The 19,352-nt window shown below is 41.6% G+C and overlaps 1 long non-coding RNA gene across 1 annotated transcript in view; it reads right to left on the bottom strand.

The window, feature by feature from the left end:
• Positions 1 to 19,352, bottom strand: part of LOC115940049 (uncharacterized) — an 80,989-nt gene that overhangs the window by 12,515 nt on the left and 49,122 nt on the right. The window contains exon 3 of the long non-coding RNA XR_014138412.1: positions 8,932 to 9,118. This is a non-coding gene — a long non-coding RNA (uncharacterized LOC115940049). The remainder of the gene's footprint in view (positions 1 to 8,931; positions 9,119 to 19,352) is intronic.

The following is a 19,352-nucleotide window of genomic DNA, read 5'->3' as shown; positions in this document are numbered from 1 at the left end:
GGGTAGTTTGGCTACGTGATTTTTTCCAGAATTCCTAAAGAAGGCTCATTTCCAGTTCATCCACAGGCTGTGTTCTGCAGAGGTGGCGATGCCAACAACACCTTCTATTGCGTTTATAGTGACCAGAAAGGACAAATTCAAAGGAAGTTTATATATGAAGAGGTTGGATCCACAGGCCTTTCCCAGCCACCCCTGCCAACCTGGTGGTTATCTGCACCACCACCATCTCTCCTACCACCCTCCCTAAAAGATGAGAGGCTTATTACCTGGAGAAATCAACCCTGAATGCTTCAGACATAGCTAAGGTGTAGGAGGTGGGCAACATGGAACAGACAACAGGTAGAAGTGAAATTTCACAGTGAATAGTAATCCCCAGCCCCCTTCTTCTAGAATGCCACAGGCTGGGCTTAAATCCTCACCCAGGGCAATATATTAGAGGATTCCTCCATGCCCCTCCCAAAAAATCCAATAGTCCCAAAGAGAAGACACCACAAATTGGAAGGCTCCTAATGAAAAGGCTGAGTCCTCTCAGAATAAGCCATCAGCAGATAAGTCACCCCAACCCAAGGCTTTCAATCAGCTTTCTATTGCCTCACTCTTAATATTAAACAGCCAAGTAACACCAGCCTTGAGAGAATCCTCTAACAGGAAAAATAAACAGAGCAAAGTATGACTACAGAGACAACAAAGACAGTGCAGGATAGAATAAAGTGTTTTTAAAAACCTATCATTAACATTTTCTGAGAAATGAGTTTATATTAATAACAAAGAGTGCCACTGAAAAGGAACAATGGGAGACAAGAAGTTCTTTAAAATTAAAAATAGTAGGGGCACCTGGGTGGCTCAGTCATTAAGCGTCTACCTTTGGCTCAGGTCATGATCCCAGAGTCCTGGGATCAAGCCCCGCATCGGGCTCCCTGCTCTGCGGGAAGCCTGCTTCTCCCTCTCCCTCTCCCCCTGCTTGTGTTCCTTCTCTCGCTTTGTCTCTCTCTGTCCAATAAATAAATAAAATCTAAAAAAAAAAAAAAAAAATTAAATTAAAAATAGGATAGTTAAAATTTAAAACAAATCAATGAAAGGAAAAGAGAAAGATTCTGTTGTGTATTTCAGATAGTACGCCTTTTTGGGTTGTGTTTGATAACTAAGAAGTTAAATACCTACAAGATAATAAAAAATGCATACAATGGTCTCTGCCTCTCCCTCCTGCCGCAGAGCTCCTAAAACCCTAGTAATTTCTTGTGACAGAAGTACCAGGAGCATCCTTTTTTCCTAATATTTGGTCTTTGATCCCAGTTCCTGATTCGGGGTTCATAAAAGCCTTTAGTTTCCTGGGTGATGCAAATGTCTTTGGTTCTGATCAGATTCTGGATGGCTCCCAGATGGGAACTGGTCACTGGAAAAACCACACCATGACTAGAAGCTTAGAATTTTCACCCCCAACCCCTCATTCTCTAGGAGGGGAAAGAGCTGGTAATGGAGTTAATAACTGATGAGCCTATATAACGAAGCCTCCATAAAAATCCCAATAGTAAGGTGCCTGGGTGGCTCAGTCGGTTAAGCATCTGACTGTTGGTTTTGGCACAAGTCATATCTCAGGGTCATGAGATAGAGCCCTGAGCCCTGCACTGGGGTCTGCGCTTAGCGAGAAATCTGCTTATCCCTCTCCCTCCTCGTCTCCTCCTCCCGCTGCTTGCATGCACATGTGTGTATGTGTGTGTGTGTGCATGCGTGCACACTCTCTCACTCTCTAAAATAAATAAATAAAGACTTTTTTTTAAAAATTCCAATAGTATGGGGGTTCAGAGCGTTTTCCAGTTGGTGAACATGTCGATGTACCAGGAAGGTACACCCCAATTCCACAAGGACAGAAGCTCCTGTGCTTGGGACCCTCCCAGACCTAGTCTAGCAAATTAATCAAACCTGGGAAGGAGGTAATGGAAACCTCTGGTTTATAGCCTATGAGTCAGAAAGCACAGGTGACAACTTGAACTTGCACTTGGCATCTGAAGCAGGATGGAAACAGTCTTGTGGGACTGAGCCCTTAACCTGTGGGATATGATGCCATCCCTGGGTAGATAGTGTCAGAATTAAGTTGCAGGGTGCCCTGATGGTGTTGTAGAAAATTGCCTGGTGGGGGAAAACCCCACATATTTTAGGACCAGAAGTGTGGTCAGTGTGGTAGTTGTGTAAGAGTGAAGGAGAAACATAGGAGGTAAGGTAGGGGTTTTTCCTAATACCCCACTCTATCCATCTCTATCAGCTGCACATTTTATATGTTATAGGAAGAGATCCTCAGGACAGCAGATTGTATATCCATAATTTCGATCTTTAGTTCTCAGATTCATGTGCCAAATGAAATTCTTAAGAAAATATTCTGTGGTTAATTCTACACACTTACCTCCCAGCTGGATTGTAAATTTCTGGAAAACAGAAGTCAAATTTCCTTGGTTTATACCTAGTATTTCACAGTACCTAGTACATTTTTGGCCATAATTAGGTGCTCTAAGAAATCCTTTTTTGAAAATACACTGAAGTATTCCAAACATCTCCAAATCTTTGGGGACAAAAGAAACAGGGGAGAGATGTTCTAATGAGTGTTAAATATATGATGGTGGATCTACTAAAAGAATAAGAAAAATCATCACTACTTTTGAGTTAAATAATGGCAGTTAATTAGATGTGGAAAATTAACACATTTTATTTCAAAGTGAAAACAACAGAAACATTTGACTAATATAATTGGCTCAGTATTGGCAAAGTATTTACGATAGTCACTAGAGCATTAAGATAGATGCCGTGAGTTTTTTCTAATACAGTACAAGGAATCTTTATCAGTGGCCTACCATGTGCTAAACACTGTGTTAGACATGTCTGAGATAAAGATGCAGAGATGAACAAAACAAAGTTGTCTCTCTTCAAAGAGCACAAAATGTAGCAGGACCACATTAAAGTAGACCACGGTAATCCCTACAGATAAATTTCAGCCCACAGGAAAAATTGAGTTGAAACAGGATTTTAGAAGAAGTCAATATAAGCACTCTTGAAGAACAAATCAGGAAAACTGAAGGGAAAGTAGTACTCTGAGCTACAGTGATAAACCATCCTTATTTGCCTGAGGCTGAGGGGCTACCTGGCAAAGAGGAGACTTCAGGGCTAAACCTAGGTAAATTCTGAACACACTGGAACAGTTGACTATCCTATTATAAGCAGATGGAACAACCTCATTGAAAGGTAAAAGAAAATATAGATATTTGGAGACCTAAAGAATTCCAGAGTTCCGGAGTGTACATAAAGGAGACAAGCAGAAAACAAAAACGGAGGGAGCTAATATTTCTAAGGGGCACATGTGCCACATAAACAATTTGGAGTATAATTCTAAATCAAAGGAGAACCACTGATGGGTTTTGCTGAAAGGAGTGAAATGTTCTGATTTGTCTTTGGAAGGATCATTATGAATGCCCTGTGGAAGATAAATCAGAAAACTAAGACAAGGGGGAATTGAACTGGTTAGGAAGCTGCTATATCAATTCATGAAAAAAAAAAAGACAGAAATATGGTACCTTTACCAAAAACACAGAGATAAATTCCAGAGATATTTAGGCAATTGAAACAATAGGATTTAACACATATATGAAGCATCAATAATGACTCCCATGATTCTGGTTTAATAGCTCAACAGATGGAAGTTTCATTCATCAAGAATGGAAATAAAAAAGAAAGAACAGACTTTAAGGTGGAGACACTTGGGGAGGGGAAGATCATGAATTCTGCTTCATTTGCTGAATGAAGGAGTCCCATAGAGGGTCCTAATCAAAGCAGCAGCAGGAGAATATTTTCAGTATAGTTCTTGTGCCCATGACTGAGCTTTAATACAGAGACAAATAGAAACTCCAAGCTAGAGTGGTATCAAGGAACAAGGGAGCAAAGAGTTTTAAGAAGGAAACGATGGGTCAGTATCAAAAGCTTGCAAAGAAATCAAAATAATGAGTCTGAAATGTGTTAAAAGATCTTGGTGATTTGGAGCAAATTAGAGACCTTTTCCAGAGCAGGCTTAGCGAAGAGATGGTGACTAAAACTTTACAACAGTGAGTAAAAATGCCAGAAAGCAGGGAAGGAAATTATAGGCTAATCTTTCAAGAAGCTTGGCTAAAACAATACAACATTTGGCTCCTGCTTCAAAAAAGTGACATTCTTTTGGAAATTAAGAGTCATCTAGACCCTGCCAACAAACTCAGCATTTTTAGGCATCCCCCAACCCTTGATCATATCTGTGGCTGTAAAATTCTACATCAATAAAATATGTTTAATGACAGACCCCCCAAAATAAATCTATCAATTTTTGCATCAAATTAATATATATTATAAATCAAGGTTATGTTTAGTTGAAGCTTCAACTTTGCTAAGAAAAAAAAGTAGCATTGCTTAATGGGGTATCCTAGGCAGTGGGAACTGGTTTCTACTACTGAAAACAGTCCATGAACAACTCTAGAGGCAAAAATGAATTTTCCAAGTGATTTATGCAGCTTAAGGTCCTAAAATTTTCACAGTACAATAAACTCTGTGGAGTCCTAGTCAAAAAACAAAGTACAATCTGTAAAAATGGAAACAATTGACCTTTATTTCTAGAGATGGCAGCTCCAAGTATCAAATGAGATTTTTCTCCAACCTAAGTCACCAGAATTATACTTTTGGTAAATTGTCCCCAAATCTGCCCTTACGATAATTACAGAAGTCTGAGTAGGCTCAGGTATGCTGTGATAACAAACAACCCCAAATTTTTAATGATTTAAAGAGAAAAGATTTATTTCTTATGTTACATATCCATAACAGCTTAACCAGGCGTTCTGCTCTTCTTAGCCATTCAGAAACACAGACTCACAGAACTGCCACCATTTCAAACATCACAGAGCAAAATGCCTTGCAATCAGCCAGAATAACAAATGTCATCTTTGCTCATAAATATTTAGCTAGAACTACTCACGTGGCCCAAACCTAAACATAAAAGGACCGCAGAATTAGGGAATTCAATCGTACCATGTACCCAAAAGGTGAAGAGACAGACACACTGGGAGAATTTTGTTAATGACTACCACATATATTATACTGATTAGACTCACAACTATGTATGATATATTTTCAAGTTTTATAAGTCCTGTGTGGGGACCACCCTTTGTGTATTCTTTCTATGTCACCATACTAACATCTTACTTTATCGACTCACATGTCCTAATCAAACCAGAAACTCTCAAGAAATCCAAAGCAGAGTTTAAATATTACTCTAAATGGGGTTATTTGTACACACTAAAAGAATAATCACACGCAAGGAAACATCATGTTTTTAAAGCGTTAACAGAAAAATAAAATTATTTTCTATAAGGATAATTGGATACCATGTTCGGGAGATGCAAGTTCTACATTTCACTGGCAAATGAGTACCCTTCTTTAATAAAGGGCTAATCAGGATTTATTCTTCACTTGGGAAGACAGAAAGAGAAGGGAATGTTTTCATGGGCTGCTACTGCCACAAGCCTTCTCCCTGAACAATTCCCTCTAGCTATATTTTTAATTGATTGGCTCCTTTCCAGACATCTTTACATTATGCAGTGAAGCAGAAGAAATGCAATGTTTTGACCTTGACCTTATAGTAAGAATTTCTTTACAAGTTTTTCTCCTAAGCCTGTTGCTCCCCAAAGCCAGACAAGCTTTATTTTGCTGCAATGAGATTATTTCTTCAATAAATTCAGAATTGTTAGCAGCCTACAAATTAATTATCAAATGAAACTATTAAGAGCACATTTGGAAATTGTGTTTGTATGCTCATACCAATGCTGTTTGTATAAAACATTTTTTTCCATGTAATTCCTTCCAATCTCTCTTGTTCTATCATCCCATTCACCATGATTTTTGCAACAACTAAGTCCCACTGATAGCTCTATGATAACACTGGTTTCTCCTTACTAATTTATTCAGAGCCAATGACTATGAAGCAACCCTCTTCCTAGACCAAAAACTTGCCTTTTAGAACAAAGCTTCTTTTTTGTGTTTTTTTTCTTTCTAAACCAGGACACTTCTCTGAGCATCTTCAAAGAACAAGTTTCTAGAGTCAGTTTTCCCTTTTTTTTTGAACTTGTAAACTGAATCAGTTCTCCTCTTAGCTGCCCATTTGGTATTAGATGTTTGTGGTACTTGAATTCTTGTGGATTCAGGCATAGCCTAAATTTGTATAAATCCCTCAAGCTAACACTGAACAAATGATTTGACCAGGTAGCTCTCTTCTTAAGGGTAGACTTATTTTCAAATTGAAGTAAAATAGCCAAAGTTAATCCCTGACCCCAACATGAAAAAGTTAAATAGATCTGTTCCCCCTGTGCATGTATTCACATGCAGCGATGCTAATTAAGCCTAAACTTCAGGACCTCTCATTTGCCCAAGGCCCAGAGAAAATCCCTAGCATTGCTGTATTCATAATACTTACTATTTTCCTTAAAGAGGGGCCTAAAGCTGTTATAAGCTTCAGCTCCCACAAAATCTGGATCTACCCTATATGTCCTATTAAAATTAGATGCAACTCCTTCTTGGTCATCATAAGACAGATAAAAAGAAATAGTCAAAGAAAGTTTTTTCTCATTTTTGAAAGAATATTATGTAAAACGAACAAAATTATGGGTATGCCAATACCTGAGAATAAGGTAATCAAATTAATAAACCTAAGTATTATAAGAGTAGAATATTTTAAAGAAGCAGTTGCCATGGAAACTGGTACAACTATATATACATATATATATATATGTATATATACAATTGTATATATAATAATTACACAAGCTGAATTTATTTATATTGTTGTTAGTGTAAATAGATGGCAAATTCCCTCTTTTGTCTACCTTTAATGTTGACTTTAAGGATTGCAAATATTTCTAATAATAGCAACCCACTGAAGGTTAAGGCTCAGACAGAACAAGCACTAGTCAAAGCAGCAGGAACAGCTTTAGTGAAATCACAAAGACAGAATTCCCACAATGAAACTGAATGTCTTTATGGTGGTAATCTCTAAAACGTAGTTCATAACCTTGGGGGTCAAAAGCCTCCCTCTGAGACTTTAATGCACGTTATGGATGTTTCATCCAGAAAAATGCATATTCATATTGATGCATATAATTTCAGGGAGTTCTTGGACCTTAGTTCATATGTCCTTAGAACTTAGGTAACAAACCCTTGATTTATCATCTAGAAATTATCGTATATTATATTCCTTGGTTTCAACAGAAATGTTATCTAGTGGCCATATCAATATTTGGTTATTTATATATGAGAGACACAACTTCCCTCTAAATAATTTATTATATAACTTAACTGCAAACAAACCTGACATGTGGCTATGACCCAGACTTTCAATTTAATTTATTTGTTTGCTTAACTGAAACCAAGAAGCACTTTTAACTGTAAGAAATTAGCTCTGTAACAGAAATGAACCTGAAAGAAAGAGAGCAGGGCAGGAGAGGCACAGAACATAACGGGATTCACGCTGCCCAGAGATGGGATAAAGGCAATGCTGACAAGACCAGCCTGCCTCATCAAACCTCTTTGATGTGTGTGTTGAGATTCCTGCGTTGAATGAAACTTTTGAAGTCTGTATGGATGCTGGAAGTGAGAAGGGAGAAAATAAAAAGCTCGATTAACTAAACAATTTAATTCTTTTGTCAGGACTTCATCTCCCTCCTCACTGGGCTGCAACCATCTTCCTGGTCTCATCAATGAGCACTGAAATGACCCACAGCCTGGAATTCGTCTGTGCTCTATCAAGAAGCATCTAAGTGGGTTTCTCCCTATAGCTGGCAGGTCATGTCTACTACCCAGGTGTTTGCTTGGTTTCTATCCTGATGGGGTGCAAGTGCTGATGCTGCTGGGTAGAGGATGACCTTATTCTCTCACCCAGCCCTACTGTTCTCATGATTTTTTTTTTTATTATTCCTTTCCTTGACTTATTCTACAATAATTATGCTCTCTTTGCTCCTGCCAAGTTAGTGACTTCCTTGCATTGGATTCTAACTTCACTGTGTCCCCTAATCCTCAAATGCCTACTTGATTTCAGTCCACTCCCTTGTCTGACTCCCAGAGGTACCAGTATGTGGACCGACACACTCAGTCCCATTCAACACACACAGCGGCACATGCTCACTCACCCTCATAAGCAGCCACCCCCAGGCCCTTGGTTTTATACACTCACTCACTCACATCCAGTCCTGCCATTTACAATCACTCAGCCCCGCTCATGCTTACTCATATAATCATCTACAGCAGCCCCATTCATTCACATTCCTGCTCACTGCCATAGCATCCTACTCGTACTCCTTCACACGTACAACTAGTCAGCCCACTGACTTCCATTCAGTCTTGCTCAGTCCCACTCAGCCCCCCACACTCACACTCAGGCTAGTCAGCTCACTCAGTCACACAGTCACTGGTCCCTCTCCCTCATAAACTCACCATCCTGCACACTCAGGATGGAGCCACATTCATACTCAGGGCCATTGATACTCTTCATATTCATACCCCCAGCTATACCCTGTCACAAAATGTTCCAGTTCACACCTAGTGACACCTAGTCCCACTCACACCTAGTCACATGCAGTTCCACTCACACGTAGTCCCACAAAGTCACACTCACACCTAGTCCCATGCAGTCACACTCATACCTAGTCTAACACAGTCCTACTCACACCTGGTCCCACTCTATCCTACTCACTCTGTCATTTGCTGTCACACTCACCCAACCTCATTAACAGAGCTTCTCTCCTCTGCATGCACTCACACTTGCTCACCTGCAGCACTCATGCAGACTTTCCCCATCATATGCAAGCTTTCTTTGTCTGTCCAGGCTCCACAACAATATACCATAAACTCAGTGAATTAATAACAATAAACATTTACTTCTCACAGTTCTGGAAGCTGGAAGTCCAAAATCAAGATGCCAGCAGATTGGGTGTCCGGTAAGAGTCCTCTTCCTGGTTCATAAAAGATGTCTTTTGCTGTATCCTCACATGGTAGAAAGGTGAGGGAGCTCTCTGGAGTCTCTTTTACAGGAACACTAATCCATTCATGAGAGATGAAGCATCTCCTAAAGAACCCACCATCACATCAAGGGTTAAGTTTCAACATATGAATTTCTGGGGGCAGGGGTGGGGACACAAATATTCAGTCCATAGCACAAGTTTACTCATACACTCACACCTAGTCCCTGCACTCAGGTACAGAAATTCCCAGCCCCATTCACACATGCACTCACCCACACTCACTTGGAGTCCCATGCATGTGGGCACACGTATCAAGTCACACATACACACAATACACACATACACATACTACCAAGTCCCACTACACACAAGTTCCCATGCTGAGTCCTACTGACTCATACACAAACACCCAGTGCCACTCCCTCACACTGAATCCCACCTACCCCATTTCACCCTCCCTCTCTCACACTCAGTCACAGCTTCACCCACCTACCTTCCCTCTCCCCACCCTCACGGACACCCATACCCAAAGTCACTCACTCCTTCAGTGACCTGGTCAACCAAAGGGCTGCCACACTCAATAATATTTTTTCTTTCCGAAGTGTTATTTTTTCACTAAGCAATAGCAGAGAATGGCATAGTAATATGGTCTCCTCTTTTTTCTAAGGTTTTCAGTGGTATCCCTTTTTATTTAGGTGCTAAAGGAACAGGGCTACCTGTCCTAAGAGAAGGGTACTTTAAGTTCTGAATGACTTGAGAAGCTTCCTTAGAATAAAGTTGAATTCAGTTAGGAAAACCCACACTGTACTTCAAAAGAGAAAACTGAATGCGGGGAACTGGTTCACAAAGGAGCTGGAAGCACTAAAGAGCTTTCAGTGGAGAGTGAGGCAGTTCTAGAAATACCAGTTCTAGAAAGCCACTAAGACCCATAAGGAAGGGAAGATAATGGGAAGAAGTAGTGTATTAGCCAGGGTTCTACAGAGAAACAGAACCTAGGAGGGAGGGAGAGAAGGAAAAGGAAAAGAGAGAGAGATTGTAAGGAACTAGCTCACGTGACTGTTAGGGTTGGCAAGTTGGAAATTTTAGTGCTGGCTGGCAGCCTGTAAAATCACAGGCAGAATTGCTTCTTCTTAGAGAAATCTCAGTCTTTGCCCACTCACATTATGAAGGGCAATCTGCTTTACTTCAAGTCAATTGATGGTACATGTTAATTACATCCACAACTACCTTCACAGCCACATCTAGTGTGTGACCTAACAACTGGGCACCACAGCCCAGCCCAGCCGACATGTTAGGTTTACCCTCACAAATGGTGTTACAGGAGCTCAGGGTAGAGGTCACCTAGCAAGAGCTGTCTAGAGAGGAGACATAGCCAGCGCTGGACACTGATGCAGGGAGAAGGGAAAACCTGCAGGGGCTCCCTCCTTCTGCTCTCCAGTCTACTCCAGTGCCTCACACTGGCGTAACCCAACTGAAACTAGTTGGCAAGAGATCTGGGAAATGTCATTTGCAAGGGTCAACACCCTTGGAACACAGCAAAGGAGGGAAGGGTGGGAGTGGGACTAAAAGTATCAGGAAGGACTAGCAGGGTAGGAATAGGAGTTTGAGGTCTGTGAAGTGTTTGATTTCTGAAACCAGGTGCCATTTGACCCAGGAAGGAGATGTGTACATGAATTGAAAACATTCACAGACTAAACATAAAACAACCTCAGCCATGCTCTGCTCAGAACACTGGAACTACTGACCCTCAAAAACCCCTGGGGCCTGGGTTACAAAAAGGCTTTTGGTACCTGCAAACGATGGTATTCATGGGCCAACCAGACTCCAGTTCGCTCTAAGCCTAAGTTGTAGGAGGACAGACATGCTTTTGAACCAAATAAGCCTCCTGTGGGGCCATCCTTGATTTCACTGGCAACTGGGTGAAATGATCCCCCAAAATTGCCATTCCCCCAGGGCCATCAGAATGCCAGGAATACAGGGGATATACAACGAAAATGGGATGAATGATTTCTTGCGGGTTTTATTTTTTATTTTTAATTTAATTTTATGTCAAGATGCTTGTTCAGGACTCTCCAGTGATTCCATTATCTTCCCAACCATCCTGGAAGGACTGGGGTATGTTCAATCTTTGGATGTCATATTTATGAATCCATGTCCTGCAGTTTTGTCTTGATGAGGTAAAGATCTCTTTTATCATTAAAAGAGGGACTTAATTATGCTGTTAATTACATAGTCACATTTATCTCCAGGTAAATAAATGTAAATGGGACATTAGAGGCTAGCCAAGGAGAATTTCTTCTTCAAACACTCCAGAAGCTATAGAAAAGAATGCAGCAGGATCTTACAGTTGACAGGGAACCCAATTTTCTATGCTATGCAGAAATCTTTTATATAGGAGATGCCTGGCTGGCTCAGTTGGAAGAGCATGCAATTCCTGATCTTGAGGTTGTGATTCAGCCCCACGTTGGATGTAGAATTACTTAAAAATAAATAAATAAACTTTAAAAAAAGAAATCTCTTATATAGGATCTCAGAAAGTGATCATCTGTTCCTTCATAATACTCAAAATTCAATTTTTTAATTCATAAAACTCAAAAAATACTCGAGGACCTACTATCTACAGGTACTCAAAGTGCCAACATATAGGGATGAATGTGAAGAACAAGTTCCTCTTCTCATAAAGATATCATTCTAGTGATAGGAGACAAAAAGAGAAAGAGAAAGAAGCAAAAAAAGGAAAGTAATTCCAGATCATGATAAATGCTCAGAATGGGGGTTGGGACATGCTCCTGGAGAAAGTGATATGGAGACTGAAAAATGAGAAGTACTACCAAATGTCATTTAATTTAACATAAAATTAAATTAAAAATAAAAAATAAAACAACATCCAAGGCAAATGTGATAGCCCTGACATGGGAATAAGCTTGGCATGTTAAAGTGAAGGAATACCAAAAAGCCACAGAGCGAGTCTCCACTGGAGTATCAGAAAGGTGGAGGGGCACTTTTGATTGTCACATGATAGCCTGGTGGTCTTGCTGCTAGTTCATAAACAGGGGCCAAGGATGCTAAATTTCTAGCACTATTCAAAGTGGTCCTGCTCCAGAAAGAACTTTCCCACCCAAAATATCAGCACCTCCTTTGAGCAACCCTGACAGACAACAGTGAGTGAAATAGATAAAGGGGAGGTCAAGGAGTTAGATTGGGGGCACATCAGAAGGGCTTTGGGGTCACAGTAAGAGTGAAGAAGTGCAACCGAAGTCATTAAATGCCCAGTAAGCAAGGAAACATTTTCAAAAGTCCTAGAGAGAGGAAGCATAACACCTTTTATGCAACATTCTATTCCATCACAGAGTCCTGATTTAGAGGATCCTCTTTATACTTAAATTGAGTCTGACTCTATGTAATTTCCACTTAAATTTCTACTAACACAGAAGGAAGCCCCAGAAGGTTCCCTCTTGGTCTGAATCTCCACCTTCAGACTCCATTACACCCTGGTCTGGGGCCAGTTCTATAACCATTAGAGCAAATTCCACAATTCACAGGTCCATATCTCAAGTGAAAATGAAATCCATTTTTCCCATTTCTTTGTTGTTCCCACTTTATCCTTTTCCCTAGCTTTTCTTAGTAACTGGCTGTTAGGACTCAGTCCCCATGTTCTATTCCAGATGATTACTTCTACTTGGATAGAGGGCCTGCAACTTATAACTGCTAAGAGCCCTCATTCTCCTAACACTGGACCCTACTTGGTTTTTGCCAATACTTTCAGCGTTCAAATCCTGCCCATGAACCCTAAACCCATAGCAGATGTTCTATCACTTCCAACCAGACTTTCCTAATGCCCACCACATGGCTACCTGGCTGCATTTCCATGCATCATCTTGTTGCCGACATGTCTGTGTTCACACTATGCCAATCTGCTAAGATGCCCACAAGGGAAGTAGACCATTATACAAGAGCAATGACTTGGGAGTCAAACCTGGGTGTGAATCTGATGCCATAGTTGACTAACTGTGGAATTCTTTTTAATCTCTTAGAGCCTTAGTTTCCTAAAGCACTGATGATGGTGATGATGATAATGATAGGGCCTCAAAGCTCTGTAATAAGTAACTGAGCATGACACGGGTCTTCAAATGCAGCTATTGTTATCTTCATTTATTATCATTGCTGGGCCTTTCTTTTTTTTCTGAGGGGAGGGGGAGAGGGGCAGAGGAAGAGAGGGAGAGAGAATCTTAAGCAGGCTCCACACCAAGCGTGGAGCCTGAGGCGGGGCTGCATCTCACAACCCTGAGATCATGACCTGAGCCCAAACCAAGAGTCAGATGCTCAACTGACTGAACCACCCAAGCATTCTGGGCCTTTCTAATAAAGGCCAAAAGCTTCCACTTATCACCAGGCACGTTGGATTCTTTGCCCTCACTGCCCTTTTGCCTCCCTAAACCTCTGCTCCATGCTAACAAGTGTGCCCGTTTACTGGTTCTGGTCCCGTCATGAAAAAACTGCACTATAGGCATGACTCCAAATCAGTGTAGCTACTTGAGTTAACCAAGTCACAAAAGACTATTGAGCAGGAAGGGGTGGGTGTACACAGGAAGAGGTAGATGCAGAGAAGTATTCTTGGAATGCCAAAAAGGTAGGGCAATTGCTGAGGATAAGGCTAAATGGAGGTTTGAGACAGGAGAAAATAGCAGGGAGTGGGAAGGGAGAACAAAGGAACTCTTATCCTCAATTATCCTGACAGTTCTGGGCTTGGCCTACATTAGCAGAATCTTTGTTTAGACGTTCATTTTGCTTTGGCTGTAGAGGCCCCTCCTGGTGGGATTGCGGGGAGTTTTATAACCCATCGTCCCACTGCTCTCTCCTGTGGTTTTAACTGATTGGGGAGGAAGGGAACCAGTCAGTACAATTAGGTCCCTTCCATACAACACAGCTGCATTTCTTCATAGATATTTACTTTTGACAAGTAATTTATGTTGCTTTCAATGACTATGGGCTGTTACTGGGGCCGGGGGAGGAAAGGATTGGAGACAAGATTGCTGGGAGTGTTCTGAGGTCGCTTGTTGTAACAGGTGGCCTGAAGAAACTGCTCACTTGAAGCGAGGCCACAGCTGCTCTCAGCTGGCTTGACTGAGGCAGAAGCCTAACTGAACCCGGACCAGGCATAACCCAGGTGCACCAAGGGAACAGCTGCCCCTATTTTAACTGGGGGAAGGAAGTGGCACAGATTTGAAAAGTAATATTTTAAGAACCAGAGTGCAGAGGGATGGCTTGATTCCACTCCTTTTTATTATTTGCCATAAAGAGTTTATTAACACATACTGAGTGAATGATGGTGTCTCTTTAGAGGGTTTTCACCAATGTCGATGACCAATGCTTCTCAGACTTTAATGTGCAGAGAAATCCCTGGGGACCTTGTTAAATTTCAAATTCAGATTCAGGAGGTCTGGGATGTGCCTGAGATTCTGCATTTCTAACAAGTTCCAGGCAATGGCAGGTCTGCTGGTCCATGGATGACACTATGAGTAACAAGTCTGTCAACCACACAGCACTTCAGAATACAAGATTGCTAAGAACACTGGTAAGCTGTCAAATGTTAGAAATGGGCTATCAGTAGGAAATGAAAGTAAACTACACACTGATGAGATTTTAAAGGAAATTGAATGACTAAAGTGCTCATTAATATTAATGATCTAAAATTGCTCTTTTGACCTCTTAGACTTCTGATCATATACTGTGGGCTTAAAAGTACCCATTACAATTGTATCAGAAATGGCTTAGGGTATGAATATTTCAATTTCTGAGAAATTTAACTACAGCTTTTTTTTTATTACTCTGACCATACAATCAAGCAGCCAAGGGACTCTTTTAAATTATTGAATTTAGCAATTTAACTATATGCAAAGTTTTAGAAAGGCTTTTCCTCCACTTTGGCAAAATGTTTAATTCTGATGCCTAAATCAGTAAAAATTCAAGGCAAATATCAGTGAGAATGCACTGCATGGAGAAACCTAGGAGCAGAGACCCATGCAAATGATTCACTGCATGTGCCATAGCTGACAGAGAAAGAACATCTGGCAGTATTAAGGCAAGGCTCTTTCGACCTTCTCCCTGTCTCCCAATATGAAATTGCACTATTGCTGTTCTGTAAGAGAAGGAGATGAAAGGAGAAAGCTGTGGTGAGCCAGGAGGAGGAACCTAAGAGCTGGGCCCTGCAGCCCTGGGGAGTCTGTGAGAGGAAGAAAGAAACAGAGCAAACATTCGCCCTGCCCTCCCTTCCAGGCGAGGCAGGAGACACGTTAGAGAAACTGAGGGTCCAAAAGAAATACAGAGAACTGGGGACTGCCAGTGGGGAGTGTGGTGAGGGATGGACACAAACAGGTGAAGGCGAGTGGGAAACACAGCTTCCAGTGATGGAGTGCGTAAGTCACTGGGGAGAAAAGGCAGAGCATAGGGAATGCAGTCAATAATAGTGTGATAGTGGGCCTGGTGACAGACCGTGGCTACACTTGTGAGCACAGCATCACATATAGAGTTGCTGAGTCACTATGCTGTACCCCTGAAACTAATTTAACATTGTGTGTCAGCTATACGCAAATAAAACCTTTTTTCAAGAAAGACTGAGGATCAAGCCAAAAATCAGCATGCTTTGACCTCACTTCTGTCTGAGATAGGGAGGTGATGTAATCGGCCATCCTCAGATCAGCTTGCGGGGTGGCCATTCCAGGGGAAGAGCTGAAGTGTTGTTGGTGGTCACAGAGGCCTGCACCTGACTGTCTGGGAGCCTCCTCAGCTCCTGAGAGACAGGGACAGTAGGTAGAGGTCTCCACATGCACTGTGGAGGGACCCAGAAGGCAGCTAATAATGCTGGCTGGCAAGAGAGGTCAAATGGCCCAGAGACAGGAAGCAGGAGGGAAGACCAGAGCTGAAAAATCAAATTAGTTGCCAGCAGATTGCTCCGAGGCCCACAGGGCCATCAAAGGCAAGGGGAAGCTGGGTCTTCAGGAAAATCCTTGGAGACATGATGGAGCCAGAGCAGACAGACCTCAACCTGCCCTGCGCAAACCTTAGCAGCAGGTGAGAAATTGCTGGCAGAGGAGAGGAGGCAGTACTGGGGCCTGCCCATGCCTCCTGGGGCCCCCACTGTCCTTCCCTAGCACCAGCAGGCCAGATCACATCCACCTCCATACACCCCAATATTGTTCTGGAAAGAAAACACGAGGGACTGGAACTTCATCTAATAAGACTCTAAGTTACCCTAAGAGCCTGCATAAATTATTGCATTTGAATGACTAAATTCAGGTGTTTTATTTCTACCTCCTCACTAACTAGACAGAAGGAGGTTCTTAAAGAAAATCTGATCTACAGAAAATAAAGCTATTACTCCTTTGCACAGCTCAGTGTAGTGTTCCTCTCTGGGAATTTCCTCAGCCAAAGTCACACCCTTTTTCTGGAGGGTGCCCCTGTATCCCAAAACTGGTGGGTGCAGGGGGATAAAGGCCAATCCTATTGGCCTACACCAGAAAAAATTCTGAAAGGTCTTTCCAACATCAGAGCAGGGCTGGCCAAGGGAAGCTTTGTGGTGACTGTATCACAGCCCATCTTTTCCCTCAGCTCAGTCCTGCTTCCCCACCTTCTTATAGATACCAATCCTAAGAGCCCTCCTTCACAAACATCCTGCATGGTAATCTCTGCCTCAGAGTTGGCCTCCTGGGGACCCCATCTGGTGAAAAGTTACCACATTCCCTGCTCAAAACCTCTCACTGACCTATTATTGTTGACACTGTGCAATCATTGTAACACAAAATTTGGTAAAAATGAGAGCTCATAACCCTCTTTGTCACTATTTTTGGAACCCCCCCCACCCCACGGGTCATAGCCAGGGTAATCCTTTAGTCCCAGTCCTTCCTTCCTAAGGGTCTTAGTTCGGCCAACACAAACCAGAGAGGCCACTATTTACACAGTAGCTTTAGAATACTGGACACACTGCAGTGCTGGCCAACACAGACATAGCCTTTAGCCTTCCCTTGATCCAGAACAAAAACCTGCAACTACCACAAGAACGTTTTTTATCATTGTCTCCACACTATGTGAATAAACAATGTCTAGCTGTAGGAAATTGTCAGTTCCTCTATACAAACTAAGCACCTGCTTGTATTTTGCCCTGCTGTATACAAATGGACCATTTTAGGAAATGAGTAGAACAAATACGCTCTAGAAACTGCAATACAAGCAGTGCCCAATTTGTAGATAGGCTGTGTTGCCTGAGTTGATTTGCAAATTGGCTATTTGGAACTCAGAATGCATTATCCCAAAAGCAGTGTTATAAATGATGGCCAACTTCATGTGTTGTCCACAAAACCCTAGTAAATTCACAGCTTTACACTGCCTTTAATAATGGACCGTTGGACTGTTCTGCACAGGGAGAATACACTCCACAAGGCATAAGAGGGAAACCATGTGGCACCAGGAACATGAATGTTCTCTCACTCATAGCTGTACTCTCCTCTCTGCCCATGTTTGCTGTAATCACCAGTTTTCAAGGTGGCATTGAGGCCTGACAATGAACCCGGCCCTTTTCCTCTCTCTCTCTCCCCTCTAGAACTTGGGCACAAATATAATGTAGACTTGATGAGCTCTGGCTTTGAGTGGATGATAAGGAACATACAAAGGCTCTAAGAATGTTTCTTGATCCATAGACCACAAGGAGAATCTTCTTTAGCACAGTATTATACATTTGTAGATTGAAAGTATGAGTATTTTTGCAAAAGAGTAAATCCCAAAGGAATATCATTACTTTCTATGTATCACCCTAACAAAGAAAGGTTGAGGCCAGAAAGCCTAACCTCTGGTTTTAATGCATTCCCCAACAATACTATCTTGTCACACATATGCAAAACAATATCCTTCTAAATATTTTCACAAGGTTCCCTGAAGCAGGATAAGTATATCTGTAACCTAATGCAGCATTCCAAAATGTAATCCCTTAATTGACAGCATCAGTATAAGAAGCACACTTGTTAGAAATGCTACTTTGGGGGGCACCTGGGTGGATCAGTCATTAAGCGTCTGCCTCAGGTCATGATCCCACAGTCCTGGGATTGAGCTCTGCATCGGGCTCCCTGCTCCTCCCTCTCCCACTCCCCCTGCTTGTGTTCCCTCTTTCACTGTGTCTCTCTCTGTCAAATAAATAAATAAAAAATCTTTAAAAAAAAAGAAAAAGAAATGCTACTTTTGGGTATCACCCCACATCTATTAAATCAGAAATTTTGGGATTGGGGCCTAGCAATCTGTGTTTTGACAAGTCTTCTAGGTTATTCTATGTACACTAAAGTTTGAAAAACAGTGATGTAATGATTTTGGAAGAAATGATGTAAGAAAATCAAGACTCATTTCTTTTTAAAGAGAAATGGCTAGAAATACTGTCAATCTAATTATTCTACATATAACATATTACTTTTAGGAGATACCCAACACTTCAACTCAAAAATATGTTTATTCCATGTCTAATATGTAAAGGCTATACCTTGTCTGCTAAGGAATATTAAAATGTGAGATGGAGCATAAATCGAAGACTCTTCAACCTAGTAAGGTTGAAGGGAGAAAGGAAAGGTAACAAGAATTAACTAATATGAGACAGATTATTTGTAGTTTTATAGAAAATGTAAAATAAAATGTCATGGAAAAAATAAAATAATTTTAGAGGAAGAAATCAGAAAAGGTTTTGAGCTACATCAGAGTTAGGCCTTGAAAGACCGGTATATATTTTGACAATAGAAGCAATGTTGGGAGGAGGGGATGAAGGGCCCCACGGAACTGGTAAAGGATGAAGTTTCCCAGGAAAGAGGACATGAGCAAAAGCATGGTACAAAGCTTCCTCCAAGGTGTATCATAAATAGGTTATGCTTGTGATTAAATAAATTTTCCTTAACTCTTGGGACAGCTGGGTGAAGACTGGAACAGCCAAAGACCACAGGCCAATTACCGTTGTCATAAGTAATTGTGTGCAGTTACCCCAGTGTGACTTACTAATGTTCTTTCTATGTGAACCATGACACCAAAGAGCTTGTTCAAGGAATCAAGATGAACACATAGAGCAGATAAGGTAAGCAGATAGGTGGGTCTTGGGTACCTTACTCAGTAGGCTGGATCTTATTTAGAAGGTAAACAGTATGTTTGGAGCCACAAAAAAAAAATTACCACACAGGGGCGCCTGGGTGGCTCAGTCGTTAAGCGTCTGCCTTCGGCTCAGGTCATGATCCCAGGGTCCTGGGATCGAGCCCCGCATCAGGCTCCCTGCTCTGCGGGAAGCCTGCTTCTCCCTCTCCCACTCCCCCGGCTTGT

Source organism: Leptonychotes weddellii, chromosome 1 (genome assembly GCF_054177405.1).
Source record: "Leptonychotes weddellii isolate Sample4059 chromosome 1, ASM5417740v2, whole genome shotgun sequence".
In the NCBI taxonomy this organism is placed as follows: Eukaryota; Metazoa; Chordata; class Mammalia; order Carnivora; family Phocidae; genus Leptonychotes; species Leptonychotes weddellii.
Note: the sequence above shows the minus strand (reverse complement) of the source record. Positions and strands in the feature narration are given on the sequence as shown.